General features: G+C 46.9%; 1 protein-coding gene across 4 annotated transcripts in view; it reads left to right on the plus strand.

The window, feature by feature from the left end:
• The window catches only part of trim2a (tripartite motif containing 2a), a 258,355-nt gene that overhangs the window by 169,261 nt on the left and 61,944 nt on the right, over window positions 1-27,150 (plus strand). The window lies entirely within an intron of this gene.

The following is a 27,150-nucleotide window of genomic DNA, read 5'->3' on the forward strand; positions in this document are numbered from 1 at the left end:
TCTCACGACTGGGAACATGATTCCTCCGGCGATGTCATTACCGAGCAAGACTTCCACGTCTTTCATCGGTAATTCGGACCTCACCCCGATCGTGACTAGTCCAGAGACCAGGTTGCTCTGTAAATGTATCTGGTGCAAAGGGACTGACTCTGTCCCTTCCCCAACACCTTTGACCTCTACCTCCCCAGTCTGGGTCTCTGAGCTAAACTCTAATACACTCTTCAGTATTAGTGACTGACACGCTCCCGTGTCTCTCCAGATCCGCACTGGAACTGGTTTTAACCTCTTTTTCACTGACACCAGTCCGGCCGAGATAAACCTCTCGCGCCCTTCCTGGACTTTTTCAGACCTGTCCTTCCCTAGCGGTTCGCTTAACAGCTCAATACAGCCATTCAAAATTTCCGCTTTTCCATTCCCCGTCTCCTTCCTTGGGGCAAAGCACCTGGACGCAAAGTGTCCGACTTTCCCACAATTATAACAGACGACCCCAGGAGACTTCCTACCAGGCTGCTCCCGGTCTACCTTATCCTTTTCACTAGTCCCCGGCTTACTTTCTGACTTTTCCGGCGGACTCTCCCCGCCGTCCTGACTACCCTTCTGGTAGCCTTTACTCGGGGCAACCTTCATTTTATGCGTCAACGCATACTCATCCGCTAACTTAGCAGTTGCGGCTAACGTGGCTGCCTCTTTCTCATCGAGGTAGGGTCTCATACCCTCAGGTACACAACCTTTAAACTGCTCAATCAGAACCAGTTGCAGCAGTCTGTCGTAATCCCCCTCTACCCCTTTCGAGGCGCACCAACGCTCACAATATGTTTGCATCTCGCGAGCAAACTCCAAATACGTGCGGTCCCACCGCTTCCTCGCATTCCGGAACCTCTGCCGGTATGCCTCCGGGACCAACTCATAAATCCTGAGGATGGCCTCCTTCACCACCTCATACTTCTGGGCATCTTCCGGGGATAAGGCGGAGTAAGCTTGTTGGGCCTTCCCTTTCAGTACACTCTGAAGTAAGACAACCCACTTATCCCTCGGCCATTCCTGACTTATAGCTACTTTTTCGAAGTGGAGAAAGTACCGATCCACATCGGTATCGTCAAATGGGGGAACCAGCCTAACCTCCTGGGTCGCCCGGAACCCTCCACCTTGGTTCGGCACGAGCCCCTGCTCGGCCCTTATCTTTAACTTCTCCAGCTCAAATTCCCTTTCCCTCTGTTTCTCCTCTCTCTCCAACTGTCTTTCTCTCTCTTGCCTTTCTACCTCTTTCTCTCTCTCCCGCCTTTCTAACTCTCTCTCTTTCTGCTGCCTTTCTAACTCTCTCTCTTTCTCCCGCCTTTCTAACTCTCTCTCTTTCTCCTGCCTTTCTAACTCTCTCTCTTTCTCCTGCCTTTCTAACTCTCTCTCCCGCCTTTCTAACTGCTTCTCTTCGTGTTCTAACTGCCGTACCCGGAACTCGTGCTCGAGTCTCAGTTTTTCAAGTTGTACCTGTACCGCGTCTCCAGCAGGTTTTTCAATAGACACCACCCCCAGCTCACCTTGGGGAAACACACCTTTAGATACATAGTGCTCTACAATAGCTCTGTGTATCTCCTCTCACCTCATTGTCGACTTCACCTTGGCAAGATTCACCCGTTTGGCCACAGCTATCAATTCCGATTTCCTGGCATCCTCCAAGGTCGGCGCCTTTATAAATTCCTCAACCTCCATTTCTGCTGTTTGTCTTTTCTTTCTTTCGGGAATTTTAACCCAATCAATTTACTCCGTCCCAAATTTAGCGTTCAAAATCCCGGACGAGCCCCCACTTATGTTACGTACCCCGTAACTGGGTTGCCAAACCAGCAGAAATGGATCACTCAGTTGGAGTCTGGAGTACTAGAACTAAGAAAGTTTTATTAAAGAAATAAGCAACACAGTAATCGAAAGGATAATAAATGCAACAATTCAACAATGATAACCACACATGTGCACAGAATTAAGATAACAGCATCAATCAAGCTCTATCGTTGTCTAGGGGTTAAATGACCAATTTCAAAATGACTCAAAGTTCAGTCTAGTTTGTAGTTCAGTTCGCAGTAATCGTTGCCATGGCGGTGGACAACGTGGGGGAAGAGAGAGATAGAATAGGAACAACTCATCATTCAGAACGGCTTCACTCACAGACCAGCAAGATGGCTCACAGACCAGCGAGATGGCTCACAAACAGCTTTTGGGCAGGTCCTTGGTGATGTCACCTGAGGTCACCGACTGTGACCCCTCCTCCAGATGCGGTCGATCCTCTGCAGTGAACCCGGCACCCAGGCAAGGGCGGACACACACCGGGTTCCCGCTGATCGTACCTTTCCACCCTTGTCGTTGTCTGGGACTTCTCACCCACTCGTGAGAAGCGCACCGCTTCCAGGGTCTCGTTACCTCGGGTGGCGTGTGTGTCTGTCTTAGCGAACCTGTCCCTTTTTATCCCCCTGCTGGGGTATCGCCTGTCCATCACTTCAAACAGTTCAGGGCTCAAAGGGGGGAGCCGCTCCAGACAGCTCTTCCTCCCACATCCCTTCATTACACATCTCCAGACGCTGCTCCATTGTTCCTTATCTCTCCTTCCCCTGAGGGCAGGTGGCAGACCAACTGCTGATGCCACTGATGCTAGCCCAGGCCAGCAAACATCTTAATTTTATGTGTATTCTCGTAACAACATGTAACCCCAGATCCTTCTGCTCCTCCACACTACCAAGTATCCTGCCATTTACTTTGTACTCTGCCTTGGAGTTCGTCCTTCCAAAGTGTACCATCTCACACTTCTCTGGGTTGAACTTCATCTGCCACTTCTCAGCCCGCTTCTGCATCCTATCAATGTCTCTCTGCAATCTTCGACAATCCCCTACACTATCTACAACACCACCAACCTTTGTGTCGTCTGCAAACTTGCCAACCCACCCATCTACCCCCACATCCAGGTCGTTAATAAAAATCACGAAAAGTAGATGTCCCAGATCAGATCCTTGTGGGACACCACTAGTCACAATCCTCCAATCTGAATGTACTCCCTCCACCACGACCCTCTGCCTTCTGCAGGCAAGCCAATTCTGAATCCACCTGGCCAAACTTCCCTGGATCCCATGCCTTCTGTCTTTCTGAATAAGCCTACCGTGTGGAACCTTGTCAAATGCCTTATTAAAATCCATATAGATCACATCCACTGCACTACCCTCATCTATATGCCTGGTCACCTCCTCAAAGAACTCTATCAGGCTTGTTAGACACGATCTGCCCTTCACAAAGTCATGCTGACTGTCCCTGGTCTGACCATGATTCTCTAAATGCCCATAGATCCTATCTCTAAGAATCTTTTCCAACAGCTTTCCCACCACAGACGTAAGGCTCACTGGTCTATAATTACCCAGACTATCCCTACTACCTTGTTTGAACAAGGGGACAACATTCGCCTCCCTCCAATCCTCCGGTACCATTCCCGTGGACAACGAGGACATAAAGATCCCAGCCAGAGGCTCAGCAATCTCTTCCCTTGCCTCGTGGAGCAGCCTGGGGAATATTCCGTCAGGCCCCGGGGACTTCCCGTCCTAATGTATTTTAACAACTCCAACACCTGCTCTCCCTTAATATCAACATGCTCCAGAACATCAACCTCACTCATATTGTCCTCACCATCATCAAGTTCCCTCTCATTGGTGAATACCGAAGCTCACTTCCACAGCTTCCAGGCACATCTTCCCACCTTTATCTCTAATCGGTCCTACCTTCACTCCTGTCATCCTTTTTTTCTTCACATAATTGAAGAATGCCTTCGGGTTTTTCTGTACCCTACTCACGAAAGCCTTCTCATGCCCCCTTCTTGCTCTTCTCAGCCCCTTCTTAAGCTCCTTTCTTGCTTCCCTATATTCCTCAATAGACCCATCTGAACCTTGCTTCCTAAACCTCATGAATGCTGCCTTCTTCCACCTGACTAGATTTTCCACCTCACTTGTCACCCATGGTTCCTTCAGCCTACCATTCTTTATCTTCCTCACCGGGACAAATTTATCCCTAACATCCTGCAAGAGATCTCTGAACATCGATCATATGTCTATAGTACATTTCCCTGCAAAAACATCATCCCAATTCACACCCGCAAGTTCTAGCCTTATAGCCTCATAATTTGCTCTTCCCCAATTAAAAATTTTCCTCTCTGATTCTATTCTTTTCCATGATAATGCTAAAGGCCAGGGAGCAGTGGTTATTGTCCCCTGATGCTCACCCACTGAGAGATCTGTGACCTGACCCGGTTCATTACCTAGTACTAGATCTAGTAAAGCATTCCCCCTAGTCAGCCTGTCCACATACTGTGACAGGAATCCATCCTGGACACACTTAACAAACTCTGCCCCATCTAAACCCTTGGAACTAATCAGGTGCCAATCAATATTAGGGAAGTTAAAGTCACCCATGATAACAACCCTGTTATTTTTGCACCTTTCCAAAATCTGCCTCCCAATCTGCTCTTCTGTATCTCTGCTGCTACCAGGGGCCCTATAGAATACCCCCAAAAGAGTAACTGCTCTCTTCCTGTTCCTGACTTCCACGCATACTGACTCAAAAGAGGATCCTGCTGCATTTACCCACCCTTTCTGTAGCTGTAATAGTATCCCTGACCAGTAATGCCACCCCTCCTCACTCCCCCATCCCTTTTAAAGCATTGAAATCCAGGAATATTGAGAATCCATTCCTGCCCTGGTGCCAGCCAAGTCTCTGTAATGGCCACTACATCATAATTCCATGTATGTATCCAAGCTGTCAGTTCATCGCCTTTGTTCCTGGTGCTTCTTGCATTGAGGTACACACACTTTAGCCCTTCTACCTTACTACCTTTACACCGTTTATTCTGCTTCTCTTTCCTCAAAGCCTCTCTGTATGTTAGATCTGGCTTTACTCCATGCACTTCTTTCACTGCTCTATCGCTCCAGGTCCCATCCCCCTTGCAAATTAGTTTAAACCCTCCCGAACCATGCTAGCAAAGCTACCTGCAAGGATATTGCTCCCTCTCAAGTTCAGGTGCAACCCATCCAATCTGTGCAGGTCCCACCTTCCCCAGAAGAGATCCCAATGATCCAAAGTGATTCCGCAGGGATCGCTCCCTACGTGACTCCCTTGTCCATTCATCTCGCCCCCCCCCCCCCCCACAAATCCCTTACCACTGATCTCCCTCCCGGCACTTATCCTTGTAAGCAGAACAAGTGCTGCACATGCCCTTACACTTCCTCCCTCACCACCATTCAGGGCCCCAGACAGTCTTTCCAGGTGAGGCGACGCTTCACCTGTGAGTTGGCTGGGGTGATGTACTGCGTCCAGTGCTCCTGATGCGGCCTTCTATGTATTAGCAAGACCCGACGCAGGCTGGGAGACCGTTTCGCTGAACACCTATGCTCTGTCCGCCAAAGAAAGCGGGATCTCCCAGTGGCCACACATTTTAATTCCACGTCCCATTCCCATTCTGATATGTCTATCCACGGCCTCCTGTACTGTTAAGTTGAAGCCACACTCAGGTTGGAGGAGCAACGCCTTATATTCCGTCCGGGTAGTCTCCAACCTGATGGCATGAACATTGACTTCTCTAACTTCCGTTAATGCCCCACCTCCCCTTCGTACTCCATCCTTTATTTATTTATTATTATTATTTCTTTCCCCCATTTTTCTCTTTTTTTTCTCCCTCTGTCCCTCTCACTATAACTCCTTGCCCATCCTCTGGGCTTCCCCCCTCCCCCTTTTCTTTCTCCCTAGGCCTCCCATTCCATGATCCTCTCATATCCCTTTTGCCAATCAACTTTCCAGCTCTTAGCTCTATCCCTCCGCCTCCTGTCTTCTTCCATCATTTTGGATCTCCATCTCCCCCTCCCACTCTTACTATCTCTTCTTTCACTTAGTCCTGATGAAGGGTCTTAGCCCGAAACATCGACTGTACCTCCCCCTATAGATGCTGCCTGGCCTGCTGCGTTCACCAGCATTTTTTGTGTGTGTTACTAAAATATTTGATAAATTTTTTGTTCATTGAACAATATCTGATATTTTAACTACGAATGAATTCTCAGTGTGCGATATTTTGCCTGCAGTTTCAATTTGAATTGCCATGCTTGGCAACTAAAATAGTCGCATGTTTAGGGCAAAGATATAGGAGGCAAAGTTAAATTAATATGATTTTGCTTAATAATTTCCTTATTTTTAAAGTATGTGAACTGGTCAAATATTGTTTCCTTCATTTTAATGATTTTTAAAACTGTTAAAAGATACGTATGTTTCACAACTGGTAGAGTCCCAATCCAGCCTTACAGGCTCTCAAGCAACATAATTGCTGCTTGAGATACAACCATGCTGCTGGTTTGTATCTCAGATGTGGAAGACCTTCAAGTAGCATCCACTTTGTGCAGTCCAGTAAGTGTGGATGACAGAGCATGCTTGCCCAGTGAGATCTGACTCAGTGGATCCATTCACTCTTGTAAGACATACAGTCTGTCCAATGTAATTGCAATTTCTATCACAAATAAGGTTAAAAGGTCAGAGTAGCAGAGGAGCTGATGATACAATCAGATTTTGTGTTGATTTTATTAAATGATGAAAACAGGTTCAAATGTTAATAGGTGTCTTTTTTCTAAATTGTATTTAATCAAACCATTTCAGTTTAAAATATTTTTAGCCTGTAAAAATAATGTCAGAATCAGAATCGGGTTTATAATCACTGGCACGTTCAGAAAGAAATTAGTCCACAGTTACCTGTTATGAAACATGATCAGACCACAAGATATAGGAGGAGAATTAGACCATTTACCCCAATCAAGTCTGCTCCGCCATTTCATCATGGCTGATCCAACTTTCCTCTCAGCCCCAGTCTCCTGCCTTCTCCCCGTATTCCACCATGTCCTGACCAATCAAGAATCACTCAACCTCTGTCTTAAATATTGTGGCAAGCAATTGGTGCATAATGACAGACTGAGGAAGCTCTTTCACTCAACAACGGTTTTATTGTGATAGACACAAAACAGACCATGACCCAGAGAGTGAACCGAACAAGTCTGACACTGACGGGGGAGGTGACCGTCACACACTCCGATTACAGTCAGGGTGACCCACAAATACACAAGCGAATAACTGTATAACCCAAGCTGTGTGCATAACATCTATTGATGCTTCTGGACACATCTTCAGTGATGTTCCTGGAATCATCGGGTGTTTCGGGTCTTTCAACATCATACAACCTCCTCCAGGTGACCCAGCCGGGGCTGATCAGACCCCAGCTTGTGTCCAGATGGCTAGCTACTTATGACTCCATGGCTCCCCTCTTTTGAGCCACAGCCATCTTGAGGCCCTCTCTGCCACGTCGGTGGTACTGCGGATGGCTCTCCTCTTCCTCTCTCCCTCGATGCCCAAAATGCTGAAGGCCCTAACTAAAGAACGGGCTATGAATCCCCTACAACCAACCTCCACTGGGAGACACCTCGCTCTCCATCCAGCCTGCTGACAGTTGCTGACCAGTCCTGCGTACTTGAAGAGCTTCCTTTCAAAGGCCTCCTCCAAGCTACCTTCCCATGGGACTGTCAGCTCCAGCAGCACCACTTGCTTAGTAGACTCAGACACTAGGACAGTGTCTGGTCGCAGGGTGGTGGCTGCGATATGGTTGGGGAACTTCAGCTGCCCTTCGAGGTCCACCAACAGCTGCCAGTCCCTTGCAGAGGTCAGAATGCCTGCAGATGTTCTTTTGGCAGGTATTAGCTGCTCCCCAGCTCTGATAAAGGCAATGGTCTGCTTGGAGGGTCGGGACCGCTTCGCCCACTCGGCTTCAGCGATGGTCTTCAGGATCTGATTATGCCTCCACCTGTACCGTCCCTCACCAAGTGCCCTTGCACAGCGGCTGAGGATGTGCTCCAGAATTCCTCGCTTGGAGCACAGTGGGCACGCAGATGACTCTGCTTTGCCCCATGTGTGCAGGTTTGCTGGGCTTGGAAGCACATCGTACACTGCCTGGATGAGAAATTGGATGCGGTGTGGTTCGGCTTTCCAAAGATCAGCCCAGGTCACTTTCCTCTCAACCGCATTCTCCCATCTTGTCCAAGCTCCCTGTTGCTTCATTCCCACCGCCTTGCAGGCTCTCATCTCCTCCACTTCTGCTCTCCCTCCTCCTGAACTAGACGACACCTTTCCTTCCCTCTGGTGTCCATTTGGGGAGTTGGAAAGGATCCTAGCCCAGCTCGGCCTCGTGTGACCACTCCCACCAGCCTCCTGTGACGCAGCCTCGCCTCTGCCTCCTGAACAGCTTCCTCTGCCCTCCACTTCCTGCCAGTACTTACTTGGATCCCTGCTCTAGCCACCTCCGGGTCACTTGAGTCCCTATACTGTAGCACTTCTCTGGCTCTTGTTACCTTGAATTCTTCCTCCAAGGATTTGAAGGGCAGTTGCAGTTTGTTGTGGTGTCCATAGAGTGCGATGCTGCTCAGGCTCTTTGGCAGCCCCAGCCATCTCCTGAGGTGGTTGCTAACCCTCCTCTCTAAGGTTTCGACTGTCGAGATCGGAACTGCATAGACGAGGAGGGGCCACAGGATTCTGGGAAGAATGCCATGCTGATACACCCAGGCTTTAAACTTCCCAGGTAGGCCAGACTTATCCACAGATTTCAGCCAGCCATCCTACTCGGTGCAGGTTGCCTGAATGGATGTTGTGTCCCTTAAAGAGCTGTCAAAAACTTTGCCTAAGCTCTTTACTGGCTTTTCTGTGATGGTTGGGATGGCTGTGCCTGCAATGCTGAACCAGAACTTGTTCTCCACCTTCCCTTTCCTCAGCACCATCGATCTTGATTTGGCAGGTTTGAAACGTATCCGGGCCCACTCCACCAGCTTTTCGAGCCCCTGCAGAATCCCCCGGCAGCCTGGGACTGATTCTGTGGTGACTGTGAGGTCATCCATGAATGCCCTGATAGGTGGTTGCCATTGAGCGCAATTCATTCTGGGCCCTTTGCTCTTTGGTTCAGCAGACTTAGTGAGCATGTTCATGGCTAGGGAGAACAGTGTCACTGAGATAGTGCACCCTGTGATGATGCTGACCTCCACCTTGTGCCAGGTTGATGTAATTGCTCCTGAAGAGACCCTCATCCTGAAGTTGCTGTAATAATCAGCGATAAGGTCTCTGATTCTGCTGGGGACGTGATATTTGGTCAGTGTGAGCTGCACCAGCTTGTGCGGAATGGAGCCATATGCATTTGCCAGGTCAAGCCACAACACTGACAGGTTGCCCTTGTTCTCTCTGGCCTCCCTGATGAACTGTGTCACCACACCGATGTGCTCCAGACAGCCCGGCATCCCTGAAATGCCACCCTTCTGGACTGATGTATCAATATAGGTGTTCTTTGCTAGGTAGGTGCACAACTGGTTAGAAACTGCACTGAAGAAGATCTTCGCCTCGACACACAGCAGGGAGATGATGCGAAACTGATCTATCTGGGTGGCATTTTCCTCCTTCGGGATCCACACCCCTTCAGCCACTCTCCACTGTTCTGGGATCTTCCCCCTTCTCCAGAAGATTCTCAGGATCTTCCACAGACGCAGCAGGACTTTGGGGCAGTTCTTGTACACTTTGTACGAGGTGTTGCTTGGTCCTGGAGCCGAGCTTGCCCTTGCTTTGCGGACGACCTCTCTGACTTCCTTTAGTTGCAGCTCTGACATGTCGAACTGCACATCCGGTTCAGGTGGGTCTATTAGGATGTCGCACTCTCCCAACTCCGGCTGTCTTTCAGGATCATTATATATCTTCTTCAGATGTTGGTCTATGTCTTACTGCGAACAGGCCAGTTTCCCACTGCGCTTCTCCCACAGCAACTCCTTGGTGAAATTGAAGGGGTTTTCGAGCCCTTTCACAACGACGCCTCTGATGCCACTCTGCCCGGCGGAGGACCCTGATCTTCTTTCGTAGTATGCACATCAGCTGGGCCAAGCCAATGCGCTCCTCTTCTCCAGCCTCCTTGTATTGTGACTTCAGCGCTTTCATCTCCTGCCTGATGTAGTGGATCCTCAATGCTCTTTGGTTCTTCGAGTAAGATGTTTTGGAGCCTTCCTTCTCCTCTTCTCCGAACTGTTCAACTGCGATACTAACAATAATTGTTGTCATGGCTTGCAGCTTCCTATCAACCCCTCCTTTCGCCGTTGCCTCCAGAATTTGGTTAACATCGTCATCAAACTGCTTCCACAGTGAAGTCATGTTAGCTGCAGGCCATTTGATCTGCCTCCTGTTAGACTTCATGTTCGAGGGATTAGTTTGCAACACTTGGAGGTTCCGGGCACTATGGGGTGACTCTGGGCCTGGCCCCTCCTTCGTCTCACCAGGTTGGACACCTGCGCGTTGTGCTGCTCCTGCTCCCGCCAAACGCTTCATCCTCGCTTGGTGGATCTTCAAGCCGCGATCGTTCTTGCAGATTTTGCCACATGCACACTACTTCCTCATCGTCGTTTGTTCATTGCCTGGGTCTGATGTCATTGTGTCCATCCGACTGGGGTGCTCATCCTCCCCACCTCTTGGGTACCCCTGGGGGTATCTTTTCCTTAGATTCTTTGTGGCTTTTGTGGGGGTCCTCCTCTCAGAGGACGCAGATTGGGTTGCCAGCCCGTTCTGCCCTGGTTGCCGTCTCTTCGAGCTGTCACTGAGTCGTCACCACTCTTTTCGTGGTTGTCACCCAGTCTTTCCTGGTTGTCACTGATTAACTCGGGGTGTAAGCTGTGTACATACATCTTGTAACAATAAATGAACTGGAACTTCCCACCATAATCCCACAAAAGCATTTTAACACAAGAAAAATAAACAGTACTAGTCATTAGAAATGCAGGGGCGGGCTGTCAACCACGCCCCACCCAGATCGTCACACTGCCCCCATCCAAGGGGTCAGCCGTCCCCAGTAACCCCTGGGTCCATAGCAAGGTTCAAAAGTTCTGGTGGGCATGGACACTGCCACCTGGATTTTGCGATGCAAAAGGCAGGGCACCCGGAGTGTCACTTCCTTCCTTCAGCTTCACTGGGTTAGTGGTGGCCAAGGGCTGACATGGTGCCAGCCGGTCCTGGTGCAGCACGACTGCATTCTGCCGCTCAGGTAACCGCACCCGATATACTACATCGGAGATGCGGTCTAGCACCTCTCCCAGCCCCTTCCCGTGGCTTCCACATCCGGGGGTGGTCCCTTCTTCCTGGAGGGACAGTAGACACTTACTGAGGCCCCCACCATGTACCGCTGCATTGGCACTCTGGACTGGTGACCCTGCCCGTTCTGGGACTTGCAGGCATTGCAGCCGTGCACAAACAGCTCCGTCCTGCCTGTACCCAGGCCAGTAGAAGCGATCACACAGCCTGCCCAATGTCTTTGCCACTCCGAGATGTCCGGCCCCCACCAGCCTGTGCACCGACCACAGCACCGTGGCACAGAGCTCCCGGGGGACCACCAGCTGCAAGAGTCTTTCACCATCGGACAACTGCCACCGCCTGAACAGCAAGGTGTCGTGGACCTCCAGTGTTCCCCACGGCGAGTATAGAGCCTTGGTCTCCGGGTCCAGGACGGAGACCCCTGCCCACTCCGGCCGTTGTCCCAGTCAGCCATTCTCTCACCCGGGCCAACATGGGGTCGCTCACCTGTTCACTGCGCAGCTGCTGGTCCATGGTGGGGAGGTGGTCGCCGGCTGTCACCTGAAGGGTCGTCACCGTTGCTTGCCCCTGGTTCAGCTGTGTTGTGTTGCCGCGGGCCGCTGTGAAACCGGTGGTGGTTGCTGCCCCCCGTGCGATTGCTTCCTGGAGCTGCCTTGCCAGAGAGCCACGGCACCAGCACTGAGATAGACTGTTGCCCTGACACATCCACACGGGCTGCCCACCGGGACAGCAGGTCCAGGCCAAGGATTCAGGGTTCTCGGATGTTGGAGAGCCACACCTTGTGCTCTGCTGTGTTTCTCCCTACTGCGATGCACAGCTGCACAGTTATTGGTGACCATCGCCATTTACATAAGAGCATAAGAAATAGGAGCAGGAGTAGGCCATCCGGCCCATCAAGCCTGCCCCGCTGTTCTATAAGATCATGGCTGATCTGTCTGTAAACTCAGCTCCAACTACCTGCCTTTTCCCCATAACCCTTAATTCCCCTACTATGTAAAAATCTAACTGTATCTTAAATACATTTAGTGAAGAAGCCTCAACTGCTTCCCTGGGCAGATAATTCCACAGATTCACCACTCTCTTGGGGAAAACAGTTTCTCCTCATCTCCGTCCTAAATCTTCTCCCCTGAATCTTGAGGCAATGTCCCTTAGTTCTCGTCTCACCTACCAATGGAAATAACTTCCCTACTTCTATCTTATCTATCCCTTTCAAAAATTTTGTATGTTTCAATAAGATCCCCTCTCATTCTTCTGAGTTCCAGAAAGTATAGTCCCAGGCGACTCCATCTCTCCTCATAGGTTAACCCCTTCATCCCTGGAATCAACCTGGTGAACCACCTCTGCACTGCCTCCAAAGCCAGTATATCCTTCCTCAAGTATGGAGACCAGAACTGCACACAGTACTCCAGGTGCGGCCTCACCAGTACCCTGTATAGTTGCAGCATGACCTCCCTGCTCTTGAATTCAATCCCTCCAGCAGTGAAGGCCAACAGTCCATTTGCCTTCTTAATAACCTGTAAGCCAACATTTTACAATTCATGAACAAGCACTCCCAAGTCCCTCTGCACAACAGCATGCTGCAGTCTTTCACCATTTAAATAACAATCTGCTCTTCCATTATTCCTTCCAAAGTAGATGATCTCACATTTACCAACGTTGTATTCCATCTGCCAGACTTTGGCTCACTCACTTAACCTATCTATATCCCTCTGCAGACTCTCCACATCCTCTATACAATTTGCTTTTTCACTCAGTCTAATGACATCAGCAAATTTTGCTACACTCTTCTCAGTCCCCTCTTCCAAATCATCAATGTAAATGGTAAACAGCTGCGGGCCCAGCACCGATCCCTGTGGCACCCCACTCATCACTGACTGCCAACCGTAGAAACACCCATTTATACCAACTCTCTGCCTTCTGTCAGTTAACCAATCCACTATCCATGCCAATACACTTCCTCCGACTCCATGCATCCGCATCTTATTTATAAGTTTCTTGTGCGGCACCTTCTGGAAATCCAAGTATACAACATTCACCTGTTCCCCTCTATCCACTGCACTCATTATGTACTCAAAGAACTCCAGTAAGTTTGTCAAACAGCACCTGCCCTTTCTGAATCCATGCTGTGTCTGTCTAATGGAACCACTCCTTTCTAAATATTTCGCTAATTCTTCCTTAATGACAGCTTCAAGCATTTTCCCGACTACAGATGTTAAGCTTACTGGCCTATAGTTTCCCGTCTTTTGCCTACATCCTTTTTCAAAAGTGGCGTGAAATTTGCTGCTTTCCAGTCTGCCGGGACCTGCCCAAAGTCTAGAGAGTTTTGATAAATGATTACCAACGCGTCTACTATAACCTCCGCCAATTCCTTCAGCACCCTGGGATGCATCCCATCAGGACCAGGGGACTTATCCACCTTCAGGCCCTCTAGTTTGCTCATCACTATCTCTTTAGTGACAGTGATTTTATTGAGGTCCTCAACTCCCATTTCGTCAATAACATCCTTCTTTGGCACATTAGACATGTCCTCCACTGTGAAGACCGACGCAAAATAGTCGTTCAATGCCTCAGCCATTTCCTTATCACCTAATATCAATTTCCCCTTCTCATCTTCCAAGGGACCTACATTGACTTTAGCCGCCCTCTTCCACTTTATATATTTATAAAAACTTTTTCTATTTGGTTTTATATTTTGTGCTAATTTACTTTCATACTCTATCTTCCCTTTCTTTATTTCTTGTTTAGTTGCTCTCTGTTGCTTTTTTAAAGTTTTCTCAATCCTCCACTTTCCCACCACTCTTTGCGACTTTGTACACATGAGCTTTTAATTTGATATTATCTTTTATTTCCTTATATCCAAGGCTGGCTCTTCCCATGCTTACTGTCCTTACTTTTGACTGGAATATACTTTTGAGCACTGTGAAAAATCTCTTTGAAAGTATTCCACTGTTCCTCAACTGTCCTACCAGATAGCCTGTGCTCCCAATCCACATTAGCCAACTCCTCCCTTATCCCATTGTAGTCTCCCTTGTTCAAGTTTTAGATCTAACTATTTCATCCTCCATCTGAATGCGAAACTCAATCATACTATGATCACTCTTTCCAAGAGAATCCCTGACTATAAGATTGCACAGGACTAGATCTAAGATAGTATTTTCCCTTGTAGGTTTATTAACATGCTGCTCAAGAAAGCTATCATGGATGCATTCTATGGAGTCCTCCTCAAGACTTCCTTGATCAATCTGATTCACCCAATTTATGTGGAAGTTAAAATCCCCCATGACAACTGCTGTTCTGTTCTTACAAGCCTCAGTTACTTCTTGGTTAATCACCTCTGCCACTGCAATATTTATATTAGGTGACCTATAGACAACACACACCAGTGATTTTTTTCCCTTTACTGTTCTTAATCTCTACCCAGATGGACTCAACATTCTGCTTCTTATTATATCGTCTCTCACAATTGCCCCGATCTCATCCTTAATCTAGAGCGCCACCCCACCTCCTTTGCCTTCCTGCCTATCTTTCCATATTACCTGATACCCTTGGATATTTAATTCCCAGTCATCTCCAACTTGCAACCAGGTTTCTGTAATGGCCACTAAATCATGTGCCTTGGTACTGATCTGTGCCACAAGTTCACTAACCTTGTTTTTAATACTACGGGCATTTAGATAAGATGCCCTGATACTCATTGTCCTTATAGAATCTAGTGACCTATGCAATTTTGGCTTTTTAATTTTATGCACTCTACTCTTACTTTTTTCTTCACTAGCTCTAGCTTTGGTCTCTGCATCACTTCCCTCCAGGGTAGTAATCTCGGGATTGCTACTTGTGCAATGTGCTAGTGAGGGCAAGAATAGTAGGATCAGGCAGATGAATGCGTGGTTGAGAGACTGGTGCAGGGGGCAGGGCTTCAGATTCTTGGACAATTGGGATCTCTTCTGGGGGAAGTATGACCTGGTCAAAAAGGACAGTTTACACCTGAACCCGAAGGGAACCAATATCCTGGCAGAAAAGTTTAATAGAGCTATTAGGGAGGGTTTAAACTAATTTGGCAGGGGAATGGGAACCGGAATGGTAGAGCGGTGGAAGGGGAAAACAGAAATAAATCTAAGATAGTGAGCAGTAAAGATGTCAGGAAAGACAGGCAGGTGATGGGACAAATTTGTAGCCATTGGGATGAGTTGCAGTGAAATCAAAGCGTAAAGTACCAAATACTGGTCTTAAGGTGTTATACTTAAATGTACGCCTACAGCTACAGATGGCAGGTATGATATTGTGGCCATCACTGAGAAAGGATGCACACCTCTGGGAGCTGAACGTCCAAGGATACACGGTGTATCGGAAGGATAGCAAGGTAGGCAGAGGGGGAGGCGTGGCTTTATTGGTAAGAAATGATATTAAATCATTAGAAAGAGGTGATATAGGATCGGAAGGGGCAGAATCTTTATGGGTTGAGCTAAGAAACTGCAGGAATAAAAGGACCCTGATGGCAGTTATTTATAGGCCTCCAAACAGCTGCAGTGATGTGGACTGCAATTACAACAGGAAATAGAAAAGGCTTGTCAGAAGGGCAGTGTTATGATAATTGTGGGGGATTTTAGCATGTGAGTGGATTGAGAAAATCAGGTCGGCACTGGATCTCAAGAGAGAGAATTTGTAGAATGTCTGCGAAATTGCTTTTTAGAACAGCTTGTTGTTGAGCCCACTAGGGGATCGGCTGTACTGGATTGGGTATTGTGTAACGAACTAGAGGTGATTAGAGAGATTGAGGTGAAGGAACCCTTAGGAGGCAGTGATCATAACATGATTGAGTTCACTGTGAAATTTAAAAAAGAGAAGCCGAAATCTGATGTGTCGGTATTTCAGTGGAGTAAAGGAAATTACAGTGGCATGAGAGAGGAACTGGCCAATGTTGACTGGAAAGGGACACTGGCGGGAAAAACGGCAGAGCAGCAGTGGCTGGAGTTTATGCGAGAAGTGAGGAAGGTGCAAGACAGGTATATTCCAAAAAAGAAGAAATTTTCAAGTGGAAAAAGGATGCAACCGTGGTTGACAAGAGAAGTCAAAGCCAAAGTTAAAGCAAAGGAGAGGGTATACAAGGAAGCAAAAATTAGTGGGAAGACAGAGGATTGGGAAGTTTTTAAAACCTTACAAAAGAAGGTCACTAAGAGGGAAAAGATTATATATGAAAGGAAGCCAGCAAATAATATCAAAGAGGATACTAAAACCATTTTCAAGTATATAAAGAGTAAAAGACAGGTGAGAGTAGATTTAGGACCAATAGAAAATAATGCTGGAGAAATTGTAATGGGAGATAAGGAGATGGCAGAGGAACTGAACGAGTATTTTGCATCAGTCTTCACTGAGGAAGACATCAGCAGTATACCGGACACTCAACGGTGGCAGGGAAGAGATGTGTACGCAGTCACAATTACAACAGAGAAAGTACTCAGGAAGCTGAATAGTCTAAAGGTAGATAAATCTCCCAGATGAGATGGAATGCACCCGCGTGTTCTGAAGCAAGTAGCTGTGGAGATTGCGGAGGAATTAGCGATGATCTTTCAAAAGTCGATAGATTCTGGCATGGTTCTGGAGGATTGGAAGATTGCAAATGTCACTCCGCTATTTAAGAAGGGGGCAAGGAAGCAAAACGGAAATTATAGACCTGTTAGCTTGACATCGGTGGTTGGGAAGTTGTTGGAGTCGATTGTCAACGATGAGGTTACAGAGTACCTGGAGGCATATGACAAGATAGGCAGAACTCAGTATGGATTCCTTAAAGGAAAATCCTGCCTGACAAACCTATTACAATTTTTTGAGGAAATTACAAGTAGGCTAGACAAGGGAGATGCAGTGGATGTTGTATATTTGGATTTTCAGAAGACCTTTGACAAGGTGTCACACATGAGGCTACTTAACAAGATAAGAGCACATGGAATTTTGAGAAAGTTACATATGTGGATAGAGAGTTGGCTGATTGGCAGGAAACAGAGATGGCTTTGTGGCTAAGTTTGCTGACGATTTGAAGATAGGTGGAGGGGCGAGTAGTGCTGAAGAAACAGAGAGTCTGCAGAGAGACTTGGATAGATTGGAAGAATGGGCAAAGAAGTGGCAAATGAAATACAATGTTGGAAAGTGTATGGTTATGCACTTTGGCAGAAGAAATAAACGGGCAGACTATTATTTAAATGGGGAAAGAATTCAAAGTTCTGAGATGCAACGGGACTTGGGAGTCCTCGTACAGGATACCCTTAAGGTTAACCTCCAGGTTGAGTCGTTAGTGAAGAAGGCAAATGCAATGTTGGCATTCATTTCTAGAGGAATAGAGTATAGGAGCAGGGATGTGATTTTGAGGCTGTGTAAGACACTGGTGAGACCTGACTTGGAGTACTGTGAGCAGTTTTGGTCTCCTTATTTAAGAAAGGATGTGCTGACGTTGGAGAGGGTACAGAGAAGATTCACTACAATGATTCTGGGAATGAGAGGGTTAACATATGAGGAACGTTTGTCAGCTCTTGGACTGTATTCCTTGGAGTTTAGAAGAATGAGGGGAGACCTCATAGAAACATTTCAAATGTTGAAAGGCATGGACTCGATGGGCCGAATGGCTGCCTTCTGCTCCTTTGTCTTATGGTCTTATGGTCTCTTCTTTTCTATGTGCGTTCCTATCCCCCTGCCATATTAGCCTAAAGCCTCCCCAACAGCACTAGCAAACAATCACCTTCGGACATCGATCCCAGCCCTGCCCAGATGTAGACCGTCCAGAAGGTACTAGTCGCACCTCCCCCAGAAGCGGTTAAAATGCCCCAAAAATCTGAAACCCTCCCTCCTGTACCACTGCTCAAGCCACATATTCATCCTAACCATCACCCCCAACAGACTCCAAAGCAGTATATCTGTTTTGGAGGGAAATGACCGCAGGAGACTCCTGTACTACCTTCCCACTACTACTCTCCCCATTGGTCACCCATTCCCTGTCTTTCCTTAGATCCTTAAACTGCGGTGTGACCAACTCACTAACTGTGCTATCCACAACATTCTCAGCATCTCGGATGCTCCAAAGTGAGCCCATGTGCAGCTCCAGTGCCGCCATGCGGTCTATCAGGAGCTGCAGCTGGACACATTTCCTGCACATGTGGTCTTCAGGGACACTGTCAGCCTCCCTGAGTTCCCACATGTCACAGGAGGAGCATGGAACGGGTCTGAGCTCATCTGCCATGACAGAGCAACCGAAGAGGACCACGGGAGAAAAGAAAGAGGGGAAGTCGAAGACTGTTATTTCTGAGTCCCTGCGAATCAGTTCTTCGCCTTGACCCTTCCTTGTTGAATCCCTATTTGAGCCAAAGCTCTCTCTCTCTGCTGCCCTCTCACTCTGCTGCCCACAGTATACGGCGTACACTGGCATTGTTGTCCACCCAGGCGGGGATGACTGGTCCGCATGGGGGAGAACACTGGGACGGATGATAGTTATGGTTGACCCTGTGTTGATCAACGCATGGCATCTGATGCCCTCCACAACACAGTCCACGTATAAGCCTACCCAGAGGGGCGACAATGGAGGCATTCTGCTGGAGGATTCGGGTGGCGCTGCCCGATCGGCGTTTCCTGATGGCTGCGCTGGGCTGTGGCGTGGTGCTGGTGTGGGGCAGTCCTGGGCCAAATGTCCTGCCTCACCGCACGGGTAGCAGAGATCGTTTCGTGGCCTGCGACGGGGTCAGAGCAGCGCTGGTCAGACCTGTCTCATGGCTCCTCCTCGTCAGTTTCCTCCTCTTCCACGGTGACACAAACCCGGGCTCGCGGCATGCGGGGCGACACTAGAACACTTTGGAGGGTGAAGACCGCTTCTGCTCTCTTCGCCTTGTCCAGCGATGATGGTGACGTCAGGCGAACATGCTGCCGAAGGTGCTCTGGCATCAGCGCCTTTACAAAGGCGTGGAGGGCAAGCTCACTACAGGAAGGATGTGGAAGCCATAGAAAGGGTGCAGAGGAGATTTACAAGGATGTTGCCTGGATTGGGGAGCATGCTTTATGAGAATAGGTTGACTGAACTCAGCCTTTTCTCCTTGGAGTTTCAAAAGGCTTTTGACAAGGTCCCACACAGGAGATTAGTGTGCAAACTTAAAGCACACGGTATTGGGGGTAAGGTATTGATGTGGATAGAGAGTTGGTTGGCAGACAGGAAGCAAAGAGTGGGAATAAACGGGACATTTCAGAATGGCAGGCAGTGACTAGTGGGGTACCGCAAGGCTCAGTGCTGGGACCCCAGTTGTTTACAATATATATTAATGACTTGGATGAGGGAATTAAATGCAGCATCTCCAAGTTTGCGGATGACACGAAGCTGGGCGGCAGTGTTAGCAGTGAGGAGGATGCTAAGAGGATGCAGGGTGATTTGGATAGGTTAGGTGAGTGGGCAAATTCATGGCAGATGCAATTTAATGTGGATAAATGTGAAGTTATCCACTTTGGTGGCAAAAACAGGAAAATAGATTATTATCTGAATGGTGGCCGATTAGGAAAAGGGGAGGTGCAATGAGACCTGGGTGTCATTATACACCAGTCATTGAAAGTGGGCATGCAGGTACAGCAGGCAGTGAAAAAGGCGAATGGTATGCTGGCATTTATAGCGAGAGGATTCGAGTACAGGAGCAGGGAGGTACTACTGCAGTTGTACAAGGCCTTGGTGAGACCACACCTGGAGTATTGTGTGATATTTGGTCCCCTAATCTGAGGAAAGACATCCTTGCCGTAGAGGGAGTACAAAGAAGGTTCACCAGATTGATTCCTGGGATGGCAGGACTTTCATATGATGAAAGACTGGATGAACTAGGCTTATACTCGTTGGAATTTAGAAGATTGAGGGGGGGATCTGATTGAAACATATAAAATCCTAAAGGGATTGGACAGGCTAGATGCAGGAAGATTGTTCCCGATGTTGGGGAAGTCCAGAACGAGGGGTCACAGTTTGAGGATAAAGGGGAAGCCTTTTAGGACCGAGATTAGGAAAAAATTCTTCACACAGAGTGGTGAATCTGTGGAATTCTCTACCACAGGAAACAGTTGAGGCCAGTTCATTGGCTATATTTAAGGGGGAGTTAGATATGGCCCTTGTGGCTAAAGGGATCGGGGGTATGGAGGGAAGGCTGGTGCAGGGTTCTGAGTTGGATGATCAGCCATGATCATACTGAATGGCGGTGCAGGCTCGAAGGACCGAATGGCCTACTCCTGCACCTATTTTCTATGTTTCTATGTTGTAGCTCTTCAATCTCCTCGTCGAACCCACATCCCACTCCTGACACCAATGGTGCAAGCATTTGGTGCATAATGACAGACGAGGAAGCTCTTTAACTCAACAACGGTTTTATTGTGATAAACACAAAACAGACTGGACACTATGACCCGAAGAGTGAACCCAACCAATCTCACTCCAACGGAGGAGGTGACCATCACTCACCCCGGTTACAGTCAGGGTGACCCACAAATACACAAGCAAATAACTGTATGACCCAAGCTACGATGTAACAATAAATGAACTGGAACTTCCCACCCACCATAATCTCATAAAAGCATTTTAACACAAGAACAATAAACAACACTGGTCATTAGAAATGCTGGGGTGGGCTGTCGACCACGCCCCCACCCAAAGCGTCACAATATACTCCCAAGTGCAGCCTCACTAGAGTCCTGTACAACCAAACCATGATGTCCCAAATTTTATAGTCAATGCCTGACTGATGAAGTTCAACACCCTGTCTTCCTATGACTGCCTTTTCAGTGAATGCTGCACTTGTACTCTAAGATCCCACTGTTCTTCAATACTGCACAGAGCCCTACCTGGATTTAACCTGATGTGCACGCAGATCAAAGCCCTCCATCCATGTGCCTATCCAAATGTTCAAATTGAACCTGCATCACTTGTGCTGGCAGCTTATTGCACACGTTCATCACCTTCTGAGTGAAGAAGTTTCCCTTCATGTTCCCTTTAAACATTTTACCTTTCACCCTTAACACATGAACTCCAGTTGTGGACTCACACAACACTTCATTATTTTGTATACTTCTATCAAAACTTTCTTCAATCTTATATGTTCTAGGGAATAAAATTCAAAACTATAACTCAGGTCTTCAAATCCCAGCAACACCCTTGTAATTTTTCTTTGCACTTTTTTAATCTTATTTACATCTTTCCTGTAGGTAGGTGACCAAAAGTGAACACAATACTCCAAATTGGGCCTCACCAATGTCCAATGCAAATTGTCAAAATAATCTCCCATCTCTGTACTCAATACTTTGATTTATGAAGGCCAATATGCCAACAGCTTTCTTTACAGCCCTATCCACCTGAAACACCACTTACAAGGAACTGTGGACCTGTATTCCCTGATCCCTTTGTTCTACCACACTCCTCAGTGCCCTACCATGCAAGACCTACCCTGGTTGGTCCTCCCAAAGTGCAACACTTGTCTACAGTAAAATCCAGCTGGACCAGATCCTGCTGCAAGCTTTGACAGCCTTCCTCTCTCTCCACTATATCACCAATCTTGGTGTCATCCACAAATTTGCTTAGCCAGTTTATTGTCTTATCATCCAGATTGTTGATATAGATGACAAACAACAATGGACTCTGCAAAACTCCGCTAGTCATAGGCCTCCAATCAGATAGGCAATCATCTACAACCACTCTCTGGCTTGTTTCGCAAAGCCAATGTCTAATCCAATTTACTCCCTCATCTTGATTGCTGAGCGACTGAACCTTCTTGAGCAGCCTCTCAAGCAGAACCTTGCAGACAGCCTCCACTGCTTTGCTTTCATCAATGTTTCTGGTAGCTTCCACAAAAAACTATCCCTAATCTGTCCCTGTTTAACCAAATACTCCTATATCCAGTCCCTTATAACTCCTTCCAGTAACTTTCCCACTGCTGATGTCAGGATCACTGCCTATAATTTCCTGGCTTATACTTAGAGCCTTTCTTAAACAACAAAACAACATTAGCTATTGTCCAAACCTCTGGCACCTCACACTTGCCTAGTCTAACTGGTCCTAATGACTTATCCACCTTTGAGTTCGCCTAACACTTTTTCTTTTGTAATAGCAATGACATTCACTCCAGCTCCCTGACACTTACAGACTTCTGGCACACTACTAGTGTCTTCCAAAGTGAAGAATGATGCAAAGTACCCATTAAGTTCATCTGCCATTTCTTTGTCCCCCATTACTAGCTCACCAAAATCATTTTCCAGTGGTTCAATAATAACTCTCACCTCCATTTTTCTCTTTTAATAACTGAAAAAACTTTTGGTATCCTGCTTTATATTGTTGGCTAGTCTGCCCTCATATTTCATCTTTTCTCTTCTTATAGCTTTCTTTTAAAAGTTTCCCTATCATCCAACTTCCCACTCACTCTTGCTACCTTATACACCCTTCCCTTGGCCTTTATGCAGTCCTTAACTTCCTTTGTCAGCTATGGTTGCCTACCTGCCGTTTGAGAACTTCTTCCTCTGTGGGAAGAAGTTCCCGTGCCTTGTGAACTATGCCCAGAAAGTACAGTCATCTCTGCTCTGTGGTCATCACCGTCAAAACACCTGAGCAAGCTCCTCTCTCATGCCTCTGTAATTCCCTTTATTCTATTGTGATGCTGATACATGTGACTTATGCTTCTCTCTCTCAAATTGCAGTTTGAATTCAATCATATCAGAATCAGGTTTATTATCACCGGCATGTGACATGAAATTTGTTAACTTAGCAGCAGTTCAATGCAATACATAATCTAGCGGAGAGAGAAAAATAATAATAATAATAATAAATAAAATAAAACATAATAAATAAATAAGTAAATCAATTACGTATATTGAATAGATTATTAAAAAATGTGCAAAAACAGAAATCCTGTATATTTTAAAAAGTGACGTAGTGTCCAAAGCTTCAAAGTCCTGACGAAGGGAACGTCGACCAATCTTTTCCACGGATGATGCCTGACCTGCTGAGTTCCTCCAGCATGTTGTGAGTGTTGCTTTGACCCCAGCATCTGCAGATTATTTTGTGATTTCCATTTAGGAATCAGATGGCAGAGGGGAAGAAGCTGTTCCTGAATCACTTGAGTGTGTGCCTTCAGGCTTCTGTATCTCCTGCCTGATGGTAACAGTGAGAAAAGGGGATGCCCTGGATGCTGCAGGTCTTTAATAATGGACACTGTCTTTCTGAGACACCTCAGAAAGATATCGTGGGTACTTTGTAGGCTAGTACCCAAGATGGAGCTGACTAGATTTACAACTTTCTGCAGCTTCTTTCGGTCCTGTGCAGTAGCCCCTCCATACCAGACAGTGATGCAGCCTGTCAGAATGCTCTCCACGGGACAACTATGGAAGTTTTTGAGTGTATTTGTTGACATGCCAAATCGCTTCAAACTCCGAATAAAGAATAACCGCTCTCTTGCCTTCTTTATGACTACATCAATATGTTGGCACCAGGTTAGATCCTCAGAGATCTTGACACCCAGGAACTTGAAGCTGCTCACACTCTCCACTTCTGATCCCTCTGTGAGGATTGGTATGTGTTCCTTCATCTTACCCTTCCTGAAGTCCACAATCAGCTCTTTCGTCTTACTGGCATTGAGTGCCAGGTTGTTGCTGTGGCTCCATTCCACTAGTTGGCATATTTCACTCCTGTATGCCCTCTCGTCACCACCTGAGATTCTACCAACAATGGTTGTATCGTCAGCAAATTTGTAGATGGTATTTGAGCTATGCCTAGCCACATAGTCATGTGTATACAGAGAATAGAGCAGTGATCATATTATGATCACTAGTTCCTAAAGGTTGCTTTACATTAAGCTCCCTATTAAGATTTAAGTTATTACACAACACCCAGTAGCCTCAAGCACAAGCTACTCTAAAAAGCATAGGCATTCAACAAATTCCCTCTCTTGCAGTCTGACACCAACCTGACTTTCCCAATACCCTTGCATATTACACTTGTGTCATTACTCTTTTCCAGCTCCCTTTGCAATCTTAACCCCACATCTTGACTACTATTTGGAAGTATACTAGGCAACAGGGTGACCTGTTGGGGCACCCTTTGAGAGGAGGGTAGTGCAGTCTGATGTGACCAGAATGAACATTAAATTTTCCTGACTGCTATTGGTATCACTTTGCTTTGGAAATTGAAGAAGAAACCCTCATTTTATTAAAGAAGAACGACGCGTAGCAAGGCAAATATAGCTCCTCTTCATTTAACGAAGGATACTTTTGATGGCATCATTTCTGGATGATCTGCCACCCTTGTGCCTCTTCCTGTCATTCTGGAGACATGCAGTCCTTTCATCCACTGTCTCTGCGAAGCAGTAACACCAGAGCCTCCAGGATGCTGATAATTCTTGATGATGTGGTTGGCGCTCTCCTAAATGGATGTGATATAGTCACGCTGTCCTTTGACTGCAGCAAAGGGTTTGATGGGTGTCTCAAAGTACGTCATTGCAATAAAATTTAATTATCTCTTATTGATGGATGGCAGTTTGATCTGTCCCAATTCTGCACGTGGTGATGGTGATTAGCAGAAAGTGGCCACTCGAAATAGAGATGCCCTGCCCTTTTGCTCCGGTTGGTGTCACTGCTGTGAGCATCATGAGTCACTTTTGAGGCTGGCTGTGCGTAAGCGTCGTGTCGCGTCGCTGTTTTGACTGGCTGACATCGGCTCTCGGGTGAAAGCGGGGCTGTTAATTTTGGCAAGTGAGCAATTTTATGCTAATATATAACCCTGACCTTTGCCTGCATTCTGTAAGTTAGCGCATTTTCAGTTGATTTAGCCAAAAATAGTGCCGCTGTAATAGGACCATAAGATCATAAGACAAAGGAGCAGAAGTCGGCCATTTGGCCCATCGAGTCTGCTCTGCCATTTTATCATGAGCCGATCCATTCTCCTATTTAGTCCCACTCCCCCGCCTTCTCACCATAACCTTTGATGCCCTGGCTACTCAGATACCTATCAATCTCTGCCTTAAATACACCCAATGATTTGGCCTCCACTGCTGCCCGTGGCAACAAATTCCATAGATTCACCACCCTCTGAATAAAAAAATTTCTTCGCATTTCTATTCTGAATGGGCGCCCTTCAATCCTTAAGTCATGCCCTCTCGTACTAGACTCCCCAGTCATGGGAAACAACTTTGCCACGTCCACTCTGTCCATGCCTTTCAACATTCGAAATGTTTCTATGAGGTCTCCCCTCATTCTTCTAAACTCCAAGGAATACAGTCCAAGAGCGGACAAATGTTCCTCATATGTTAACCCTCTCATTCCCGGAATCATTCTAGTGAATCTTCTCTGTACCCTCTCCAACGTCAGCACATCCTTTCTTAAATGAGGAGACCAAAACTGCCCACAGGACTCCAAGTGAGGTCTCACCAGTGCCTTATAGAGCCTCAACATCGCATCCCTGCTCCTATACTCTATTCCTCTAGAAATGAATGCCAACATTGCATTCGCCTTCAGCCTGGAGGTTAACTTTAAGGGTATCCTGTACGAGGACTCCCAAGTCCCGTTGCATCTCAGAACTTTGAATTCTTTCCCCATTTAAATAATAGTCTGCCCATTTATTTTTTCTGCCAAAGTGCATAACCGTACACTTTCCAACATTGTACTTCATTTGCCACTTCTCTGCCCATTCTTCCAATCTATCCAAGTCTCTCTGCAGATTCTCCGTTTCCTCAGCACTACCGGCCCCTCCACCTATCTTCATATCGTCAGCAAACTTAGCCACAAAGCCATCTATTCCATGATCCAAATCATTGATGTACAATGTAAAAAGAAGCGGCCCCAACACTGACCCTGTGGAACACCACTGGTAACCGGCAGCCAACCAGAATAGGATCCCTTTATTCCCACTCTCTGTTTCCTGCCAATCAGCCAACACTCTATCCACGTATGTAACTTTCCTGTAATTCCATGGGCTGTTATCTTGTTAAATAGCCTCACGTGTGGCACCTAGTCAAAGGCCTTCTGAAAATCCAAATATACAATATCCGCTGCATCTCCCTTGTCTAGCCTACTGGTAATTTCCTCAAAAAATTGTAATAGGTTTGTCAGGCAGGATTTTCCTTTAAGGAACCCATGCTGAGTTCTGCCTGTCTTGTCATATGCCTCCAGGTACTCTGTAACCTCATCCTTGACAATCGACTCCAACAACTTCCCAACCACCGATGTTAAGCTAACAGGTCTATAATTTCCTTTTTGCTTCCTTGCTCCCTTCTTGCCCCCTAATGCACCATTTGCGCTAATTAGAGGTCACAAACAGACAAACGGCATGAGGGTTTTAGTAGTATATAGATATATGATTCCTGTAATGGTTTTATTTTACCATTGCACTTTCCTAACTATCTGTCCCACTGAGTATAGAGCCCCCTATTACTGCTGCCATCCTCTTCAGTTCCCTACCCCTCCGAGCCACAGGGCCAGACTCAGTGCCAGAGGCACTATCTGACTTTCCTCCTTCAGTCACCCATTTATCTGTCTCCTGTAGCCTTGGGGTGACTAACTCCCTGTGTCTTCCTCCACTACCACCTCTTGCAGCTCGTCCAGATAGTCACTATTATGTGTGGGGGAGAGTTCTTCTAAATTTCTCCCCTCTTGCCATCTGGTTCTAGACTCCCAAGCCCTGGGAAAAATAATTTATTTGTCCTGTCAGTGTACCTCATAATTTTGTAGAACATAGTAACATCACCCTTCAATGTACTATATTCCACTGAGAGTAAACCCAGCTTATCTAATATTTACACGAGATGCTGGAAATCCAGAGCAACATTCAAAATGCTGGAGGAATTCAGCTGTCAGGCAGCATCTTTGGGGAGGAATAAAGGGTTGACATTTTTCATCTGGACACATGCTATTGTGAATTCTAAGCTAAAGTGCCTAGTCAGATCTTCCCGTCATCATGGTGCAATTCCAAGTTGATTTATTGCAGGTCAAGTCAATTTTACGGTTGTACAGTGGTGAAAT

This window comes from Mobula hypostoma, chromosome 4 (assembly GCF_963921235.1).
Source record: "Mobula hypostoma chromosome 4, sMobHyp1.1, whole genome shotgun sequence".
NCBI lineage: Eukaryota > Metazoa > Chordata > Chondrichthyes > Myliobatiformes > Myliobatidae > Mobula > Mobula hypostoma.